The following is a 21,813-nucleotide window of genomic DNA, read 5'->3' as shown; positions in this document are numbered from 1 at the left end:
AGGACTGACTTTTGGTGTACATGGCTCCACAGGGCCACAGCAGGACTTGAGTGTGCATGGATTTGAGTATATGTGGGGGTCCTGGAACCAATCCCCTGAGTATACAGAAGGAAGGCTATGTTCCGTTTATCAGCTTTCCTTTGATTCTACCAGAAACTCAGATACTTTCTATTTTTCTTTTTAAAGCTGGACATTTTGGATTTTTATTCTTGCAACCCAAGAACACCAACAGATTCAGAATGTCCATAAATAATGGAAAAACAAGACACTTTTACAAACTCTGTGACCCTTGGTAAATTGCTTAACCTCTCTGCATCTCATTTCTTCATCTGTAAAATAGGAAAGTAACAACAGATTGAACCATATGAAATTGTCATTTTGGCAGGTCAGAAATGATCAAATATGAGCACTTTCATATGGCTCACCTCTAAGCCCTACCGTATTTATTGTTGTGAGGATTAAATAAACTAATACAAGTAAAATGCTTAGAACCATGTCTAGCGCATTGTAAGAGCTAAGTAAGTGTTAATTGTTACTGCTCTTATTATTATCAGTGCTTTACATTTCCAACATTTTTTCACATTCCTTTTCTAATTCAGTCCATGTGACAGCTTAGTGGGACAGGCAGGGCAGGCAGCATCACCTACATGCTCAAAAGAGCCTTCTGCAGCACTTTAGAAGGTGTCTGTTCACGCATCATGCCATTTGATTCTCAGAACAACCCCATGTTGTATGTTACACGTATTCAAGTCTGCTTTGTGTGTTTAAATAATGAAATAATAAGAACATAAGTAATTCATATATGTTTGATTTATTTCCCCCAATAATAGGAATAAAATTGTTATGTGCTACCCTCACATGGATATTTTAATTGATGAGATGCATGAAAGCAGAGTTCAGAGCTCTTGATCTTTAAGATCCAGTTCAGTGATCATGTCCTGCAGGCTCCAGAGCTCTTTGCTCCCATCTGTTAGTAGAGGGCACTGCTCTGTGAACAGTACATGTGGTGGTCTTGCCTTCCTGTTTGTGTGTCCTACCGCCTCTGCTTGGACTCCCTGTTTTTCTCTGATTTCTGCATGCTCAGAAGTGGCCAATAAATGGTTAAAAAATGAATAAGGAACTAAGTGAAGGAATGAATGAATGATTATTTGGTTTATTTATTAGGAAACCAAGACCCTAATAGTGAAGTGAATTGCTTAATTTCAACACAACTACTAAATGGATTAGTCAAGAGTCATGCCCAGGTGGTGGAAAATCATGTCCAGAATGCCATCCAATGTGGCATGAAACTTCAGACCAAAATGAAGCCGTAGGTGTGCTCAGTCTGGAGTGTGCCTACAGACGAAAACCCACCCCAGATGGCATATCCAATTTAATCAACATCACCTGTGAGCCAAACTGAACAGTAAATGTTAAGACAGGATCACTAATAATGGGGACCTGGAATGTAGCCAGAATTAAAACAATGATCTGCTTAACAATCCCTCTGGGCTGGATGCATGTGGAGAACGGATAAATGCTGGATATCGAAACAGCTGCTCTATGGCAAACTGAAATGGGGCAATCATAGATAGCAAAGGGAGAAGAAACACTTGAAAGTTGTCTTAAATAAAGTAGTGCTTTAAATAATGTGTGACCTAGCTGTGGCCTTTTGAGAAGCAACCACCACACACAAACTACCCTGGCGTGCATCTCTAGAGAATGAGGTGGCTTTGGGTCAACAAAGCCTACGGAAGTAGAAAAGGCAATGACGGCTGGTGCCACCTGTGCTTATACACAGATTGTATTAATCCAAACTAGCACTGGGAATCACCTCAGAACATGAAGGCCAGTGCTCCAAATGAAAATCCCATGGGTCACCACTTCCTGAACTTTCCATCTTACATATGACCGTTTTCTGCAAATGCCTTGTAGCCATTGTGTGAAATCCCATGTCTTTCATATACTGTCTGTTATCTAATTGTTTTGAAATTATAATTACATGGTGTCTTCTCATCAGGATCACAAATTGCCTTAAAACATAAACCAAAGTTGATGTTCAAAATAAGTAATCACCAGCATGGCACAGGCCAAGACCAACCAGAATGCTAGTTTGTAACACCATCCTGGCTGGTCCAGCCATTGCCCCCCTTCTTTTGGGTTGATGACTTTAAACTAGAAAGTATACTAGGACTGTAAACAAAGGACTTCCTGATTGATTGATTCCCCGTGTTCATTTTTATACTTGTCTGTCATTGGGGAAAATCCCATATCAGTGTGTAATTTATCATCCATACAACTGTATTAAAATAAGCATGCTAATTACAGACCTAGGAGTAGGGACTGAAAAATAAGCAGGCAAACGAGTAAAGAATCAGTTGTTCAAAATAAAATTTTCATATATTTAATAGTCATTTTGAAATACATACTCTGTTACTGTGCTTATTCTTGGGAATACAGATAAAAAGAATGTATTGACTTACGGAAGATATAGATGAGTAGAAATACACATTTCACCACTGCTACCATCAACTATAATGTGTCCAAATGTTTTAAGAATAAGTTGTTATAATCTTTTTTATTGATACATAATATTTGGACACATTTATGGGGTACATGTGATATTTTGTTACATGTACAGAATATGTAATGATCAAGTCAGGGTATCTGGAATATCCACCACCTCAGGGACTTATCATTTCTATTTGTTGGGGATATTTCATGTCCTCTCTTCTAGCTATTCTGAAATATACAATACATTGTGGTTAACTATAATCATCCCCTATTCTAATATGAAACATAATAATATGGAGCTTATTTCTTCAATGGAACTGTATATTTGGACCCATTAACCAACTTTTTTCATCTCTCCCCCATTGTGATTATTTTAACAGCTGCAAGATCACTATAGAGTCGGTAAGCATAGTTGAATTTCATGTATATAAACATTGGATCGTCTCCTCCAAACTTCCCCGTGCAGGAATTCCTTCCACAGCTTCCCTGAGAGGAGGTTAGCAGATCTGGCTATTCACAATACTTGGGAGAGGGGCTGCTGCCTTGTGAAGGAAGCTACATGTTTTTAATAAAAAGAATGTTCATATTTTTAAAAAGCAGTTTGCAATATATTCTATAATTGTGGATTTTCCCTACATGCCCTTCTCTAAACCATATACTATGAATTTAGGTAAACTGCCTCTTCAGATCCAAGAGATTTTTAACATCTAACCAAAATGTCTTCTGATTTTGATCCTTAAATAGGAAAGAGTTATCAAGTGTGTTTCACTAAATCTCAATAGCCATAGGATTACATCTGATGAAAGGGCATTTATTTGTTTATTTGTTTAGAGATGGAACCTCACTCTGTCGCCCAGGCTGGAGTGCAGTGGCGCGATCTCGGCTCACTGCAACCTCCGCCTTCTGGGTTCAAGCGATTCTCCTACCTCAGCCTTGTGAGTAGCTGAGACCACAGGCATGTGACACTACGCCCGGCTGATTTTTTGTATTTTTAGTAGAGGTGGGGTTTCACCGTGTTAGCCAGGATGGTCTCGATCTCCTGACCTCATGATCCTCCCGCCTCGGCCTCCTAAAGTGCTGGGATTACAGGCGTGAGCCACTGCGTCCCGCCACGAAAGGGTATTTATATAGCAGAAAAACTTCAGGGAAGCAAAGGAAATGTTCATCCATTTCCCCTTGTCCTCATTTATTTCGGTCTTTTGAACCCAGTTGGTAAGTTGTTCACTAACCAGTTCATTTAGCTTATTACAACAAACTTTTTGCATTTTTTAACGATTTTGACTTGGGTAAACATTTTTTGGGTATCTACAGAAATCTGTCTTGGAATAGATTCAGGTCTACTATCCCAACTCTCAAAGAATGGTAGAAATGTAAGCAAATAAGAGCAACACAGTGTTGTAAACACTTGCCAGAAGGCATGAGCAGGAATCGATGGGCACCACCAAGAAGGGTGTGGCCAGTTCTCTTTTTCCATGTGCACTGGCCTTGGCCAAGATAATCATGTTCTGATGAGAGGAGAAAATAATTTCTTTTTAACCTCTGAGGCAGGCATCTCTGGGACATAGCCTGTATGTAGATCCTTGTAGGCAGATCTTTTAATTAGGATGTTTTTCTCTGTAGATTTCCCATGGATATTTTAGGATTCATAGTGATAGTTTGAGTATGTTCCTGAAGAACAATCTCTACTAGATTTCCAGCAATTCCTAAGGTCTCAATGGGTAAACTGTTGAAAGTCACCTTAATTACCATAACATAGCGTTTATATCTTTGGGACTATTTCTGATACATCTGTATCTATAAATCTTTATCTGTGGAGAGGCACTTCATCCTTTGAAGAAAATACAGGTGACAAGATGAGAGTGATCACAAATACTTTCTACCACCACCACCGCCGCCGCCGCCACCACCACCACCACCACCACCACCACCGCCACCACCACCACCACCACATTCCAGGTTATTTGTTTTGAGCCTGGTCTCTGAGATACCTTCTAGGTGACCAAAATAAATTCTCTTGTCTCTCTGACATTGTTTGGTGTTGCTACCAATTAAACTCCAACTGTAAAGCAGCTTTGTAAGAACACTGCAGTGCCACATTACAGAGAACAGATGTCAAAATAAAGGTTCACTAATTTGAAGCAACTTACATAAATAGAACCTTCAGGTATGTCTGTGACCACAAGAGAAGAAGAAGCAATTGTATTTGTGCAGTTGAGTGGTACCAAGGACAGGCTCTTTCCTTGATATGCCAACAGAGAGAATTTTGTTAGCAGTATTCTGTGAACAAAACACTTAAGAGAATGTATGTATACAATAGTTTTGAAAAAAAGGGTTACTGACACAGATGCCAATTTGGTGGGGCATATGGAACATTTACACTTGCCTTTTTCTTTCTTTCTTGCTACAGCTGGTGCTGATTTAGTATGTGAAATTTTACTAGCAGGAGTGCTAATCAAGACAGAGATTCTGTAAGGATTTAGTCATTTATGTAGGGGAAACAACGGGTATCATTAAAAAGTAGAAGATCATCTTATGGAAAAACATTATCATTATCAACCTCATTTTTAAACCAAACAGACACAATGGTACTGTAAGTATCACTTTAGCAGTCGAAAAAGTCAGAATGTTTTCCTTACAATGTTCTAAGAGGATTGCACTCACAGTTTTAAGTTTTGGTAGAGGCACGTTAAAGTTTGGTGTGTCAGAGTAATGCAAAAGGGTGAGCAATTTAACAGTTAGTTGTTTAACTTTTCTGTACAGTGCTTCGGCAAAACTGTTCGTTGGAAACATCAGTTTTTTTAAGGAACAAAATTTAGTTATGATAATATAGAAGGTGAATGTGTTTTTCTGAATCATTTGGGGGAAGTTGTGGGAAGGGGAAAAACGTGGAGGGTTTGATTTGATTTTTTTTCCTTCTGTATTTGAATACAAAAGTTTTGCAACATGAGGCCTGATTTTATCCAATAATCCCACTGACCATACAGGAGTTCAGAGAAAAATTAAAAAAAATCTTTTCTAAGTAGCAACAAAACCATTGTCGGTACATTAAATATGTTGTACAGGTGGCTTGGTAGAGTTGCAGACCTGAACGGCAGCTACAAGACATCTGCTGCCTGGGGAAACTTGCAATGTGGCGAAGTGGTGTTTGTAGCTCCCTATGGAAAGGTGCCAGCTGCCCAGGCCTTCGCTTCTGCAGATGAGCGGAGAGTCTTGTGGGGGCTTCAGTTGAAGCTGCGCGTCGTCCCATCCTCCTCTGTCTGAGAATTTAAAGGACAACGAGGACCTGCTGTGAAAAACCATTGAGATGGTGTTGGGCGAGTTGTATATCAACTTTCGAATATTCCCCAAGGGCTTCGTCCATCAGTATGAAAATGAGCACACGCCTGCAACGAAACCATTTTAATTCTATTTTTAGGTTGAATTTCTAGGACCTACTGCAAATTTTTTATTATTATCGTGATTCATGTCTTAAAAGTCCTCAGAAGAGATATTTGAAGAAAAGTAAAGTTTGCTAAAATGGAAGCAATAAAATATTTTATTATAAAATAATTAATGGTTATACATGTCTTAGATGTTTGGTTTGTTTTCCATTTTGACATAAATATGGCACTCTTAAAAAAAGAATACACATTATAACTTATAAATAACTATTAGTGACTTACTAACTGGCCAATTAAAATTCATTTATGGAGTCCCACCACAAGCCAAGCACTATGGTAAAAGCATGAGGGACAAAGACTGTGTAACACAACCCACATAATCTAGAATATTTAAAAATTAATTAGCAAATATCTTATTTTATTTACTCAGGTTTTAATGACATTTTTTATTATAAATAAGCTTGACCATTTGAGCTATCTCATTGAAACTGGAAAAGTTGAAGACCTATCCTTAAATATACGAAGATAAAAGGGTGAGTAGGTTTGTACTGTGTCAAAATTTAAAACAACAAATACTAACTTCTTTCTCTTTCCATGAAAAATTTCTTCCATCCATAATATTGCCTAAGAAATAAAGTTTTAAGAAAGAAAAGGACAGGGCCACCAGTTAACGGGATATGTGATTACTTAAACACACTAGACAAAAGAGAATAATGAATTTTTTAAGGTAAAAAATTAGATTAAAAAAGTATTTTTAGCCTTATGTTTACACACACACACACACACACACTTTAAATTGTAGTGACTTCTGAGCACTAATAAATTCCCTTTAAAAATTAGGTTAGGTTATGTTCAAGGAAATGTTCGTTTCTGAAATTGTAACTGATGAATATCGTTTGAGAATTTCCTCAGTGAGGCAATCATTTAAATGGAAAACATTCGTGATAGGTCCTGGAGGAAAACCCATTCTTCCCACTAAAACTACCTGAGATTGGCTGTTAATCATTTATTTTGCTGTCCATACTTATGAGTAATAAGGAAAAATAAAATGTCATGTTTGAAAAAGGAACAGGTATTCGTTTTCTTTAAAATACATTGGCTTAGTCAGCTGAAGAATAAATTAGAATGGTCCACAAACTGTTAACAGTGACAGCAAGCATATGGCAAATTTGAACTGTCTGCAGGTCAACTTTTATTTTTGCTTTCCAAATGTCTGTCAGTCATTGTTAGGATCTAAATACACGTGTTAATGGGTGAAATTCAGCAATATGAAATCGTTTAGCAAATTCTCGGAGCAAGTGATTTTTTTTTTTATCTTTGTCTCTCATATGCACCTTCCTTGATCGCAGTCTTACAAAATTTTACTCAGAAAGAACAAACCCTTTGAAAGGTATTGTTGCCTTTTCTTTGTTCAGTTAGGAAAAAGACAAACAGTATTGTCATATGGCATGTGTGTGTGAGTGAGTGAATGTGATATGTGCACATTGATTTCTCCAAGAACCAGTAAGGTGCCCAGGTTGGTGCCTTTGCCATCATTATGACTGTCCCTGTCACTGTAATTGTACCTTTCACTGTGGCAATGGAGAGCCATCTTTTAATTTCTCTCTTTCTATCAGAGCACCCTTGCTTTCTAAAGTCAGTCACGTTTATGGCCGTGGAGACCAACGACAGTTTGACCATAGTGGAGTATTCTGCCACAGGTAGTGATAAGAGGACAAGCAAGTGCAGCTGGGATGAAAATTGAAGTGGAACTCCTGGGACAGATTGGAAGCAGGTTAGAGAAAAAGACGTGAGAGAAAGAAAAGGAGGAACAGAAAAGAAGACTTGGAATAGAAAAGTCTTGAAAAGGCAAACCAGCAAATATCCAAAAGGATGAAGGCGCTGACCTCAACAAGTTTTCTTGCATGAGTATGAGAAAATGGATGGACTGCAAGGGGTGGGAGCCACCTCGATTTTGAAACACTTCCTTCAGAGCAAGTCCTGTGCTGCCTCTGAAAAGATTATGGAGTCAAGTGTGGGAAGCAAGAAATGCTATTCATTTCTCCAGGGCCAGAAGAATTCTGATCATATTTTTAAAATTGCTTGTCAAAATAACAGGGATGCATTGCTTTTTAAGATACCAGAGTTTTCAAGAAGCTAAGTGGTGGAATGTTCTTTGTAGGTGGGGGCTAATGGTAGGAGATTCTGTAAGAGAACTGAGCTCCCTACTAGCAATGGGGATGATTGGATCCTTGAAGAGCAGAAGTCAGGTGGTAGCACTTAAGTGTCAGAAGCAAAGTACAAAATTACCACACCGGGTAACAAGGTCATAATGGCAGCCAGAGGAGACCGCAGCCCCTGCGGCAGCAGTTGCCCTGAGATATGTCAATCTTCTTTGCTTGGCAGGTGTAATTTGAGTACAATAATCTTAGAAGCAGGGCTGCTGCTACACAATGTGGAATATGTTGCTTCTCAGGCCCACTGTGACTATAAAAGAGCGATCACAGTAACTAGGTCTGAGAAGGCCATGAAAACAGAGCCTAGAGATGAGAACCTGGGTCTATGCACTAGGCAAGCAGCACAAACCAGGAAAAGTGTTAACCAAAAGAGAGACTCTACCATGGGTGGTGCTATGGTTTGGGTATTTATCCCCTCCAAATATCATTTGATCCCCAGTGTTGGAGATGCTGGAGATGGGGTCTAGTGGGAGGTGTCTGTGTCATGGGGGTGGATCCCTTATGAATAGCTTAGTGTCATCCTCATGGTAATGAGTGAGTTCTGGCTCCCTTTGTTCCCGTGACAACTGATTGCTAAAAAGAGCCCGGCACCTGCCTCCCCTCTCTCTTGTCATGTGGTGTCTGCTCCCCTTGCTTTCTACCATGAGTGCAAGCAGCCTGAGGCCCTCAGCAGAAGCAGATTCTTGTGTCATGCTTCCTGTGCAGCCTGCAGAACCATGAGCCAAATAAACCTCTATTCCTCAATAGCAATGCAATTCCTTCATAGCAATGCAAAGTGGACTCAGATGGGTGATTTTAAGGAGAGAGGATGAATGTCAGCTATTGCCTTGAAGTCAACTGCTGCAGTGGGGGCTGTAGTCTGTCTCCAGTAACCTTCCTCTTACAAAGTTTTCCTGAAAATTCCGACCAACCAGAATCCTGAAAAAGCTATGCCTAAATGGAAACATTTAGTTATCCATAGAAATGATATTTCCCAGTATAAAGGATTTTATGATTTCTCCTTTCTACTGCCTAAGGTTTTTTTTTTTTTTTTTTTTTGAGGCGGAGTCTCACTCTGTCACCCAGGCTGGAGTGCAGTGGCGCAATCTCGGCTCACTGCAAGCTCCGCCTCCCGGGTTCACACCATTCTCCTGCCTCAGCCTCCCAAGTAGCTGGGACTACAGGCAACACACCTGGCTAATTTTTTGTATTTTGTTTTTTTAGTAGAGATGGAGTTTCACTGTGTTAGCCAGGATGGTCTCGATCTCCTGACCTCGTGATCCGCCCACTTCGGCCTCCCAAAGTGCTGGGATTACAAGCGTGAGCCACTGTGCCTGGCCTGCCTAAGGTTTTTAATAGACCTCTGACTAGTTAGCCTAAACCTGTGTGTCTGTAGGTCTTAGACATGATGATGTTTACAACCTTGATAGCTGCTTCATGGTAGCCAAAGTTGCTGGAGTAGGTCATGAATGCTGCCAGCTGGCTTCTCCTACAAATTCATGCCATCCGACCTCAGCTATGGACCCTCCTTGTGGGGAGTCTTTTTGTCTCTGTTTTTTTTTTTTTTTTCCCCTACTGTATTTCCCACAGCTGCTATTCCAAAACCTTTCCATTGTCTTCAAGTTCAGAAAACTATTCCTATACATTTTGTATCAGCAGAGGGCCTCAAAACATACTTCTCAGTGATTGAAGCTATCCAGTCCAAATGCTAGCTTTTTAATCCTCACTTGGCTTTTGGGATGCTGTTCTCCTGTGGGTGTCATTCTACCTTTCCATTGCTTGCTCCTATTTCTCTTCCCACCTCTCAATTAGGGGTTTTCCTACAGTTCTCTTTGGTCATCATAACCATCCTCCTAATAATATGCCAGGCACAAATTACATTAGTGTCATTGCATCCATTCTATCAGCAATTCTGTCAATTATATGTTGGCAGGTTTCTCTTTAAATCTGTGTTTGGCACTGCCCAGATTAGCATCTAATTTTCTCCCTTCTAGATAGTAGTCTCTCTTCTTTATGTCAATCAGAATAATCTTTCTAAAACATAGACTTGATTAATTTTCCCGAGTCAGATTTTGTTTTCACTTTTTATTATAAATAAAATGCATACTATTTTATTGTGAATATAATACTTTCTTTTGTGAAATACAGCATATTAGAAGAATATATATATGATATGTAAGTAGCATCTAAAAATAATGAAATTCAGCTTAACAAATAATTCAGCTTAACAAATAAAATACTACTTTTACTTTTGAAAGCCTTTGTTTTGTGAGTTCCTGCCCAATTGCACCCCCTTCCTCTATCCCATTACATCCTCTCTCCTTTACCTAAAGTAATCAGCATCTGGAGTTATGTTTATTTCTTTCTCTTAAAGTTTACCATATTTGTATATATATTAATCTATGTAGAGATTATATGCATATGTTTAAATAAAAATGTTACAGTGTTGTTTCATTTTGCCTGTTTTTGAACTTTGTATAAAAGAAATTATAATGTATTATTCTACAACTTGCTAATTTCACTCGTATGTCTTTGAGAACTTATTTATGTTGATGCATATGTCCGTAATTTTTGTATTTTCACTCTTGCATATTATTCCATTTCAAGAATGCATCCCAATTAATTTTTTTATTCTTCTTTTATTGGGTATTTGGATTGATTTATTATCACAAAAATGTTACTATAAATGTTCTTGCATAGGTTTCCTCCATGTTCATGTATTCAAGTGTTTTTCTAAGATGTATACCTAGAAGTGGTATTGGGTATGCATAAATTCACTATTTCCAAATAATTCCAACTTGTTTTCCAAAGTGATTTTACCAATTTACTCTATACAAGCAGTGTATGGGAGTTTCCCTTGGTCCATATGTTAGTTTGGTGCAAACGTTAATTGTGGTTTTTGACATTAAAAGTAGTGGTTAAAAACTACAATTACTTTTGCACCAACCTACCAACCTTACAAATACCTGGCATTTTTAGACTTTAATTTTTGCCGTCTATTTAGATGTGACATGGTATTTCATGGTAGAATTAATACACATTTCCTTCATCACAATTGACATTGAGAATTTCTCATGTTTACTCTCTCTTCATCTCCTGTGAAAAACTATTCATTGTATCTTTTTTCATTTTTAGTGAGAAAAATGTTTGAATATTTTTTTCCTGGCTAATTTTTGTATTTTTTGTAGAGACAGGTTTTCCCCATGTTGGCCTGGCTAGTCTTGAACTCCTGAGCTCAAGCGATCTGCCTGCCTTTACTTCCCCAAATGCTAGGATTACAGGCATGAGTCACTGCACCCGGCAGGTTGTTTGACTTTTAAATTTTTAATTCACAGGATTTAAAAACTGATTTCAGATAGTAATCCCTCACCAGTATTTTCTGTTTTGGTTTGTGCTTTCTGTTTACTTTAAAATTATTTATTACCCTGAAGTGATAAATACATTTTCTTATGTTCCCTTTTAAAGTTAAAGTCTTTCTTTTCTTATTTAAGTTATTGATCCATCTAGAATTAATTATAGGGTGGAAGATACTACTACATTTTTTTCCATATATATAATCAATTGTACCAGCATAGTTTATTGATAAATTTGTCCCATTGGCACTGATTTGAAATGCTTATTCTTTCATTTATCAGATTTCTGTCTAGGTGCATAGATCTGATTCTGGGATCTCTGTCCTGTTCCACTGGTCTAGGGTTTATCTCCATACTGCTGGCTTTTATGTTTACTATATGGCTTTCTTTACTGTTGTTCTTTATTTTTTCATATGGTTTCAAGTTACTTTCTAGTGTCCTTTCATTTCAGCTTAGAGAATTTCCTTTAGCATTTCTTGTAGGGCAAGTCTAGTGACAAATTCCCTCAGGTTTTTAAAATCTGATATCTTGATTTTCCCTTCATTTTTAAAGTATGGATTTGCCAGATATTAAATTCTTGGCTGACAGATTTTTTTTTTTCTTTCGGCACTTTAAATATGTAACCATTTCATCCCATTCCTTCTGGCCTCCCTGACTTTTGAAGAGAAATCAGCTTATGGTCTTATGAAGGATTCCTTGTATGGGATGAGTTGCTTCTCTTGTGCTGTTCCAAAATTCTGCCTTCATCTTTTGAAAAATTAGTTATCATATGCCTTGGTGTGAATCTCTTTGCGTTTATCTTCCACAGGCATAGAGTTCATTGAGCTTCTTGGATGTGTAGGTTCATATCTTTCATTAAATTTGGAATATATCCCTTTTTTCTTCTTTCCGGCGTTCAAGATATCAAAGTGAGGACGTGCTGGGTCCTCTGATGCAAAATTCCAGATTTCTCTGTGTCTTCCGGTAGCAGCTGTGATCAATTGTGCTGACAACACAGGAGCCAAAAACCCGTATATCATCTCCGTGAAAGGGTATCAAAGGACTGCTGCTGGTGTGGGTGACATGGTGATGGTCACAGTCAAGAAAAGCAAACCAGAGCTCAGAAAAAAGGTACATCCAGCAGTGGTCATTTGACAATGAAAGTCATATCATAGAAAAGATGGCATGTTTCTTTATTTCGAAGATAATACAGGGGTCATAGTGAGCAATAAAGGCAAGATGAAAGGTTCTGCCATAACAGGACCAGTAGCAAAGGAGTGTGTAGACTTGTGGCCCCGGATTGCATCCAATGCTTGCAGCATTGCATGATTCTCCAGTATATTTGTAAAAAATAAAAAAAAAACTTTAAACCCATTAAAAAGTATTTGTTTGCCAAAAAAAAAAAAAATTGGAATATATTCAGCCACACTTTCTTCAAGAATTCTCTCTGTCCCTTTCTCTCTTCCCCTCCCCTCTGGGATTACCATTTTGTGTAGTTAGTATCTTGTTGGTGCCCCATAGTTTGTTAGGCTATGCTCATTTTTCCTCATTCTTTCAGGTTCTCTTCTCTTTTGTTCATCTCAGTTGACTTATATTTAAGTTAATCAATTCTTCTGTTTGCTCAAATCTGTTGTTGAAAACCTCTAGTGAATTTTTCAACTCCAGAACCTCTATGTGATTTCCTTTTACAATTTTTATGTCTTTATTGACACATTCTCTCTCTCTCTCTATTTTTTTTGAGATGAGGCCTCACTATGTTGTCCAGGTTGGAATGCAGTGGCTATTCACAGGCACGATTATAGTGCACTGCAGCCTCAAACTCCTAGTCTCAAGCAGTCCTCCTGCCTCAGTCTCCCAAGTATCTGGGACTACAGCTGTGTGTCATGCTATTCTCTATTTGTTGAGACAGCATTTATCTCATTTCCTTAAGTTATTTTTTATGCTTTCTTTACTTCTTTAAGCTTATGTAATAGTTTATTTAAAGCCTTCTTCCAATAGGTCTAATGGCTGGGTATCTCCATGAACAGTTTCTATTAATTTTTTAATATTAATATTAATTTTGAATATTAAAATATGGCAAGTCTGAAAATCAGATTCTTTCCTCTTCCTTGAGGTTTATTTTTCCTGCTTGGTATGGGTTGTGGTTGTTTACTTGTTCAGTAAATTTTCTAAACTAGTTTTAAGTCTCTCTGAGTGTGTTTTTTTTTTTTTTCTTTATCATATGTAGCCATTGAAGTTTACGTTCTACTAGCTTAGTGGCCAGCTTGTGTTTTCACAGAGGTACCTTAGACACTTGGCACTGAAAAAAAAAAAAAAAAAAGAAGGAGGAGGAGGAGGTAAAAAAGGAGAGGAGGAGAGGGAGAAGAAAAATAAAAATATAAAATTATCTCAGTCTTTGTAGATTTGCTTTGTGTTTGGGCACTTCTTCAATCCTTAGCCAGGCTGTTTAAAACTCTGCCTTAGCAACCACTTCCTACATGAGTGGAGATCAAACGGTACTCAGAGGTTAAAGCTTAGGTTTTCTCAGGCCTTTTCTAGTATGCATCCCAGCTCTGGGGACACTTGAGTTGGGTGAAACACAAGGAAGCTTTTGTGCTGGTCTTTGATGAAACTACCAGACAGGGTGAAACCCACACCATAATTCTTTAAAAATAAGGTTTGTGTTGCTCCCTCTGGCACTGGCAACCTGCATCGGGAGTACAGGCTGCTGTTCTCACGGCTGCTGCAGTTTGGGGTGTGAAGGATGGTACACAGGCACTTTAAAATGCCACACCACTCCTGTACCACTCTCCTACCAGATATAGAAGCTTCTTTCTTTATCAAGTCATCCCTTGGTTGTTGTAAGTTTTTTAACTGGTTTTCCAAATTTTTAAAAAGTTGATTCTGACCATTTTTGCTAGCTTATTAGTTGCTTTTAGAAAAGGATGAAGCCCTGTGGTTTCCTAGTCTGACATTTCCCTGGCATTGCTCCTTTATACTATTATTTTGTTTTTCTATATTCATTTAAAATCAGTTTGTCAAGTTTCACGAAAAACCTGCTTTTTTTTTCAATTAAACGTTTTATTTTGAGATAATTGTAGATTTACATACAGAGATAATACATAGATCCCATGTACAATTTCCCCAGTTTTCCCCAGTGAAAACATCTTGTAAAAGTATAGTAGATATCACAACTAGGATATTGACACTGATATTCAAGATGTAAAGCATTTCCCTAACACAAAGATCACTCATATTGCCATTTTACAGTCATACCCACTTCCCTCTTGCTTCCACCCTTTCCTTAACCCTTGATAGCCACTAGTCCATTTTCCATTTCTATAATCTTGTTATTTCAAGACTGTTATACAAATGGAACCATACAGTATATAACATTTGGGGATTTCTTTTTTTAACTCAGTATAATTGTCTGGAAATTTATTGAAGTTGTTCCAGGTATAACAATTTTTTAAATTGTTGAATTATTATTTACTTCTTGGTACAGATGTATCATAGTTTGTTTAACATTCACCCTTTGAAGGACATGTGGGTCATTTCTAGTTTGGGGCTACTACAAATAACACTGTTGTAAACACTTGTGTGCAGGTTTTTGTGTGAACATATGTCTTCATTTATCACCAGATAAATGCTCAACAGGGAAATTGCTGGGTTGTATGGTTACTGCATACCATCACTTAGTTTCTTAAGAAACTGCCAAACTGTGTCCAGAGTGGGGCAATGGTGGAAGTTCTGAATTTCCAGTGGACATCTTCAGATACTACCTCAGTGGGGAGAGGATGATAGGGATACAAGTCCAGGCTCCCCCTACGTAGTCTCCACTGTCAGCACAGGGGGAAATCTAATCCAGCCAGTGGGAAAAATGTTGTGGCCTTCTATGAAGGCCTACTTGTTCTTCCCTGATATTAACCCAGCAGGATGTTAGGTACCTATTTCCAGCTTGGCAAAAGTAGAAGTTCAAGTTATTAGGTTGGCCTTTGCTGTTGGGGTGGGGGTGGGGTTACCAATTTTTCTGTATTGTTTGTCAGAAGTACAGTGGTTGATGTTCAAAAGTTTTCTGTCTTGCTAGGCTGCTCCTTTGTCTTTGGACCAGTAGGCATTTTGGAGGCATTTTTGGTCCGTGACCACTGACATTACTGTTTTATTGGTTTCTCCAGTTCCAAGTTTGGGATATACGAGCAAAAAGAAAACCCAAGGATCTTATCACCATATTATACCTCAGGTCCTGTGTTTCTTGGCCAGTCTGCCTTCTACTCTCTACCTGCAGAGTGTTCTGGTATGTGTGTGTGTGTGTGTGTGTGTGTGTGTGTGTGTGTGTGTGTATGTGTTTAGGATTTTTAGTTATACTGCATTTAGAGCAAAAAGTACAGCCACTGTATTTTACCAAAAGCAGAAATACGTTCTGGTTGGGGTTTGTTGTGAATCATAATGAATCTAAATGTCAATTTGGCAGAATAAAAATCTTTAGGATTAACTATGAACATAGTATGCCTTTGCATTTAAGCCCTTATATTTCTTCAATAAAGTTTTATAATATCCTACTCAAATGTCCTATATATCTTGTTGGATTTATTCCTTAGGTACTTTATGTTTTCAGACGTTATTGTCAACAGTATTTTAAAAATTACCTTGTGTTGGGATGTATAGATTGCAGTTTAATTCATGTTCCACTTGCATATATGAACTTCATTACATTTTCTTATATGGTCTAACAATTTGTCTTTAGACTTTTAAATTGTAGACAGTAATATTATTTTTGAATCATGATAGTGGTATTTTTTCCTTTTCTTTCCTTTCTTCTAACTTTTATTACTGTTTCTTGTCTTATTGTAAGACTCTCCAGTGCAATGCTGAATAGAAGTAGTGACAGAAAGCAATTCTGTCACATTCTTGAACTTAAAGATAATCTTATGATCGCTGTATGTGCTTTTGCAGCTGTTGTTTACCAGAATAAAGAAAATTTCTTCTATTTCTAGCTTGCAGAGTTTTATTAAGTGGGTATTGAGTTTTATTGAATGCTTTTACTGCATCTATGGGGGAGATTTTGATTTTCTCCTTTAATCTTTTAATGTAATGAATTAATTTTGTAATTTTCTAATGTCGAATCAACTTTGCATTTCTGGAATAATCACCATTTGGTGATAATGTATTATCTTTTTCATATATCCCTGGATTTACTTTGTTAATGTAGGTTAGTATTTTTCATTTATCCTGTGAAATTGACTCATAATTATGTTTCAAACTGACTCTGTGTGGTTTTGGTGTAAAGGAGGTGCCAGCCTCATCCAATATGGTAGAAAGCAATTCTTCTTTTTCTCTTTTCTAAAAGAAAGAAATAATTTGATCCTTAGCTGCTTGATAGAATGCATCAAAAGAAATATTTCAATAAGGTCTTTTTCTTTGCAGAATATTTCAATCCATGTTTTTAGTTTCTTGAGTGAGTTCTAAGGCTGTTTAGGTTTTCTAGGTTTTTGTGTATTTTGATAACATTTTTCTAGAAATGTGTTCATTTCAGTGAATCATTCACATGTACTGTTTTTAAGTTTATATAATGTTCTCCTACCATCTCTTTAGCATGTGTTGCATCACTAATAAGCACCCCTTTCATTCCTCACATTGTATATTTTACTTTCTCTCTCTCTTCTTATTTTTGTCAGAGATATATTCTTTATTAGTTTCATCATAGAACCAACATTTAGCTGTATTGATGCTCTGTCTTGTATCTTTAATTTTAATTTAGTTATTTTATCCTTGTACCTCACTGTTTACTTCCATTTTCCTTGTTGTGTTGATCACATTTCTGCCCTGACATCAGGTTTGTGTCCTGTCACTAAGCATGACTATGAAATTGACATTCTAGGCCACCAGGAATTAGTAGACACTATAAGGCAAAAGTCCATTCTAAATCTCCATAACTTCTTGAGTTTTTTGTCATTGGTTTCTAGAGACTCCTTTATGATTACAGAAGCTCATCTAGGCATTGCAAAATGGCATCTTTTATATTTTGCCTACTGTTTTTGGGTGTGCTTCCCAGAAGAGCTTTCTCAGAAATGACCCTGCCTGGTGACCCTCAAATACTCTCCATGACTCTTAGTATCTGGAAACCATGTCCAAATTCCATAATTTTTAAGGGCTCTTACCTCAACTTGCCTTTCCTGGCTGTCTTTCCTGTCAGGTGATGCCCTTTCCATATGGAAACTTCCTTTCAATTCTAGACACAGATCAATGTCATTTATTAGTGATAACTTCCTAAGTGTTTGAATACATAAGCACTCTGTTCTATAACATTAGTAACAGGTCATACAGGTATTTCTTTCTTACAGCACTATTCACTGTTTGCTGAAGGAATGAGTTTATGCCCATCTTTCCTGCTGGGGTTTGAGCTCCTTGAGGAGAGGAACTGTGCCTGACACGGAGTAGCCATTCCATAGTCATTGCTTGTGGAATGAATGTGTGTAATTTTCAGTCTTTCTGCTCACTTCACATGTATTTTCTCCTGAGTCCACCTTTGATGCTCTGGCTATACAAGTACTTACCCATAAAGTAATAGGACCTTACATAGTCACTAGAATTTTTCTTTTCTGTAGATTTAAGCACCTGTGGCCCAGCTCTTAAATGGTATTAACCAAATTACACCAAGCATTTTGGTTGTACCTTTGGGTTCCGGAGTCTAATTGCTTGTAATGAAACACTGGAGTCATAATTTGATGGTCTGTAGGTTTCTCAGCTGTTTCTCTCTATGAGAAAATGTATAATGGGATATTTTGCACGTGACTGTCTATATTTTATATGCAACACATCAGTGTTGTGTAAATTTTGTGAGCAACTTCTATTATCTTTGAAACCACAGAAGCAACAAACAGTTATAATTATAGTCTGAAGAAGTGATAGTGTTTCAAATATGCCTACAGTCGTGGTATTACAATGAGAATGTTCTGTTTGCCTGCAGCTTTCACTGTGCTCAGTGACATCAAAATTATACTAAATTTTAACAGAAACTTCTGTCCTTAAACAGAAACAGCTTGTTTGAAAAGCTAAGAGTTTTCTTTCTTCTGAATTCTTTGATTTTTTACTGAATAAAAGTGGTAGAAATGGTAAATATCGTGGCGTAACTACATTCTTTGTTACTTGCCGGCCGGTTTTACTATCATCGACTAATAGGTATTCTACTTTGCTCCACATGGGGAACGAATACACTTTATTTAAAACTTCTTTCTGTGCATCTGCTACTTGTCAACTCATGATCTTCTGATCCTTGAAGATTTGACAACCCTGTGATTTGCTGTAATGGAATTACTGAAAAGTTATCAACAAAGACGTTGCAATGTAAGAATGCAAAGTAAGTCCTTAGATGTTTAGAGGGAAATACACTTCAAAAGGGGTAGTGGCCACAAAGAAATACCTGAATCATCCAATTTTTGGTGTGGTTCTGCATGTCTTTAATTTTGTCAACGGGGAAAGAGGATGTTTATGTTGCCATCTCTTTCCCTCAACTGTGACTTATTTTTTCTATAGCTTATTCATTAACACCTCATACGGTACTGAATACATCTCAGACAGGGACAATCGAGTCAAAGAACATGCTAATTAGAATCAGAAAAGCTAGATTCTAGTCCTACCTTGTCTCATCATTTTTGCCATTGACTGTGGCAGAAACATTGGATCAGTCTTTCAATTTTTCTGGGCCTTTATTTCTTTGTCTGTAAAACGTAAGTAGGTGGTAGGTTAGGTAAGTGATCCTCCAAGTCTGGTCCCTGGACCAGTAACATTAATATGATCTGAGAACTCATTAAGAAGCAAATTCTTGGGCCTCACCCCGACTCTGAAGCTCTGAAAGTGGAACTCAGCAATCTGTATTTTCATAAGCTCTTTAGGTGAATGTAATATACATCAATAAACTTTAGAAAACTTCTAACTGGAAACTTACCTGAGTATCTATGAATGTTAGAGTAATCTAGGCCTACATGGATGTTAAGTAGGCATATTCCTCTGCTTGTAATTAAATTTAAAATTTGGATTCCAAACACAGATTTAGAAGCATATGTAAGAAAAAAAAGAAAAAGAATACCGAAACTGTTGTCCAAAAAAAGTAATTACTCTAAAAATGTTTTTGAATATAAGCATTTGCAGAATTTGCCTCCATTTGACACTGCAAAATGAACTTGATATTTCTGTCATACATGTATCTTGATGAGTATTTCCACTGAATGATCATCACTGCTTAATGCCCGTGATTTCAGAAAAAAATAATTTAAAATTATTCAGATTTATTGTAATTGAGTTCTTATATTTATGAAGGAGAACAGTTAATAATCTGTTCTACATAAGTGCACATATGGCTAAAATTTTTGTTATTGAATATTTGGGCCTTTGGTCTCCTATATAAGAAAAATGTCCTTGTGTTTAACCACTTCTGTGCTTTGTTAGCATATGCTTTACCTAACAGCCTGTCTGGCTCCATTTTTTATTAGTGTAGAAGAGTTTGTGGTAGTGATTTTGCTTTTTGAGGATTGGTATTATTACATTAACCATGGCTTTATGCTTTCCAAGGTCTCTAAAAGAGGGAGTTGGAGAAACTTGTATTCATAGTATAAATAAGTTAATGCATATATGACAGAGAATGCAGTCAGTTTTTTAAAAAAACCTAGTATTACAGTAAATTTAGAAAGCAAGTTAGGTGTGGTGGTGCTCACTCATAGTCCTAGTTACTTGGGAGGCTGAGCGGGGGAAGATTGCTTGAACCCAAGGGTTTGAGATCGGTCTGGGCAACAAAGCAAGACCTCATCTCTAAAAAAGTAAAATGAGAACTGAGAAAGGGGAGGAGGATAATTATTGCTTTTTATTTTGTGTTGAGGAACAAGATAAAATCTGAGGGTCTATTCTCAATAAATCTTTGCTTTTTACAAGAGAATCTAAAGTTAATCTAAAGGCTGAAAGAGATGAGTATGTGTATTTTCACAACTAATTTCCAGAAGCCTGTGAAAAAAGAGCTAAAACATTAATTGATTTTACTTCTTCTTTGCAACTGGAAATAGCCCAAAGAGGCAGACTAAAAGCAGTAAGAAGTAAGTTTCTATTACAAAATCAAGTGAAATGCAAAAGACATTTTGAGAAGTTATTCTTCGCCAAATATTTATTGAACACCTATCACGTACTAGGTTCTGTGTTTGAAACTGGGGATAGGCCAATGAAGAAGATATGCCTTGCTCATTGGAGATTAGGATCTAGTCAAGAGACACACATAAAAACTTAACAGCTTCAAACAATAATAAAGATTTTTTAAATCTCATAGTTCCTGTGGGGCAGGAATCAGGAACCACTTGGACGGTTTAAGCCTGAGTTCTCTCATGAGGTTGCAGTCATCTGAAGGCTTGACTAGGGCTGGAGAAGCCACTTCCACAGGGACTCACTTACAGGGGTGGCAAGTTGGTGCTGGCCTCAGTTTCCCTCCACGTGGGCCTCTTCAGAAGGCTGGTCAGCCTGGAGGCCAAATATTCCCAAAAAAGTGATCTGAGAGAACAAAGTGGAAGCTGCAATGCCTCTTATGACCTCTCCTGGGAAGTCATGGACCCTTGTATTGGTTACACAGGTCAGGTCTGTGGAAGGAGACTCTACAGGGCAGTGGCTCACGCCTGTAATCCCAGCACTTTGGGAGGCTGAGGCGGGTGGATCACAAGGTCAGGAGATCAAGACCATCCTGGCTAACATGGTGAAACCCCGTCTCTGCTAAAAATACAAAAAATTAGTCAGGCATGGTGGCGGGCGCCTGTAGTCCCAGCTACTCGGGAGGCTGAGGCAGGAGAATGGCGTGAACCCGGGAGGCGGAGCTTGCAGTGAGCCGAGATGGCGCCACTGCACTCCAGCCTGGGTGACAGAGCAAGACTCAGTCTCAAATACTACTACTACTACTACTACTACTACTAATAATTATTATTATTTCTACAAATTATGATTAAATATCCATTTCAATATAAATATCTAGTTCAATAAGTGCTATGGAAAAGATATGTATACTGCAATGATAATGCATAATACAGATAGAGCCTAGTCAGGATAAGGGAAGACTTTGATACAGGTTTTGACAATAGTCATTCTGACTGCTATTTGGACAATGGAAGGTAGGAGGGAAAAGGAATGTGAAGAACTGGTTAGGAGACCATTGTGGTGATCCAGGTACTGTTCTAGGCCTTTGGTATAGAAATTCCTGCACTTGTGGAACCTATGTTGTAATGCAAAAGTTATACATAAAGTACCAAGAATACATAAAAAATTTTGCATGACTATCATCCTAGTTTTCTGACATTGCATAGCAAACCAGCTCAAAATTTAGTGGCTAAGGCTGATAATTTATTATGTCTCCTGGTTTTAAGAGTTGGCTGGGCTCACTTGGGGATTCTCTCAGAATTTCTCATGTGG

The 21,813-nt window shown here is 37.7% G+C and overlaps 1 protein-coding gene and 1 pseudogene across 8 annotated transcripts in view; both read left to right on the top strand.

The window, feature by feature from the left end:
- Nucleotides 1–21,813, top strand: part of LOC135966678 (uncharacterized) — a 267,601-nt gene that overhangs the window by 20,578 nt on the left and 225,210 nt on the right. The gene's annotated exons all lie outside the window — the stretch shown is intronic.
- On the top strand, nucleotides 7,522–13,176 carry LOC123568015 (large ribosomal subunit protein uL14-like; annotated as a pseudogene).

The sequence above is a fragment of the Macaca fascicularis genome, chromosome 12 (genome assembly GCF_037993035.2).
Source record: "Macaca fascicularis isolate 582-1 chromosome 12, T2T-MFA8v1.1".
Taxonomy (NCBI): Eukaryota; Metazoa; Chordata; class Mammalia; order Primates; family Cercopithecidae; genus Macaca; species Macaca fascicularis.
This window is presented reverse-complemented; position numbering and strand designations above follow the sequence as displayed.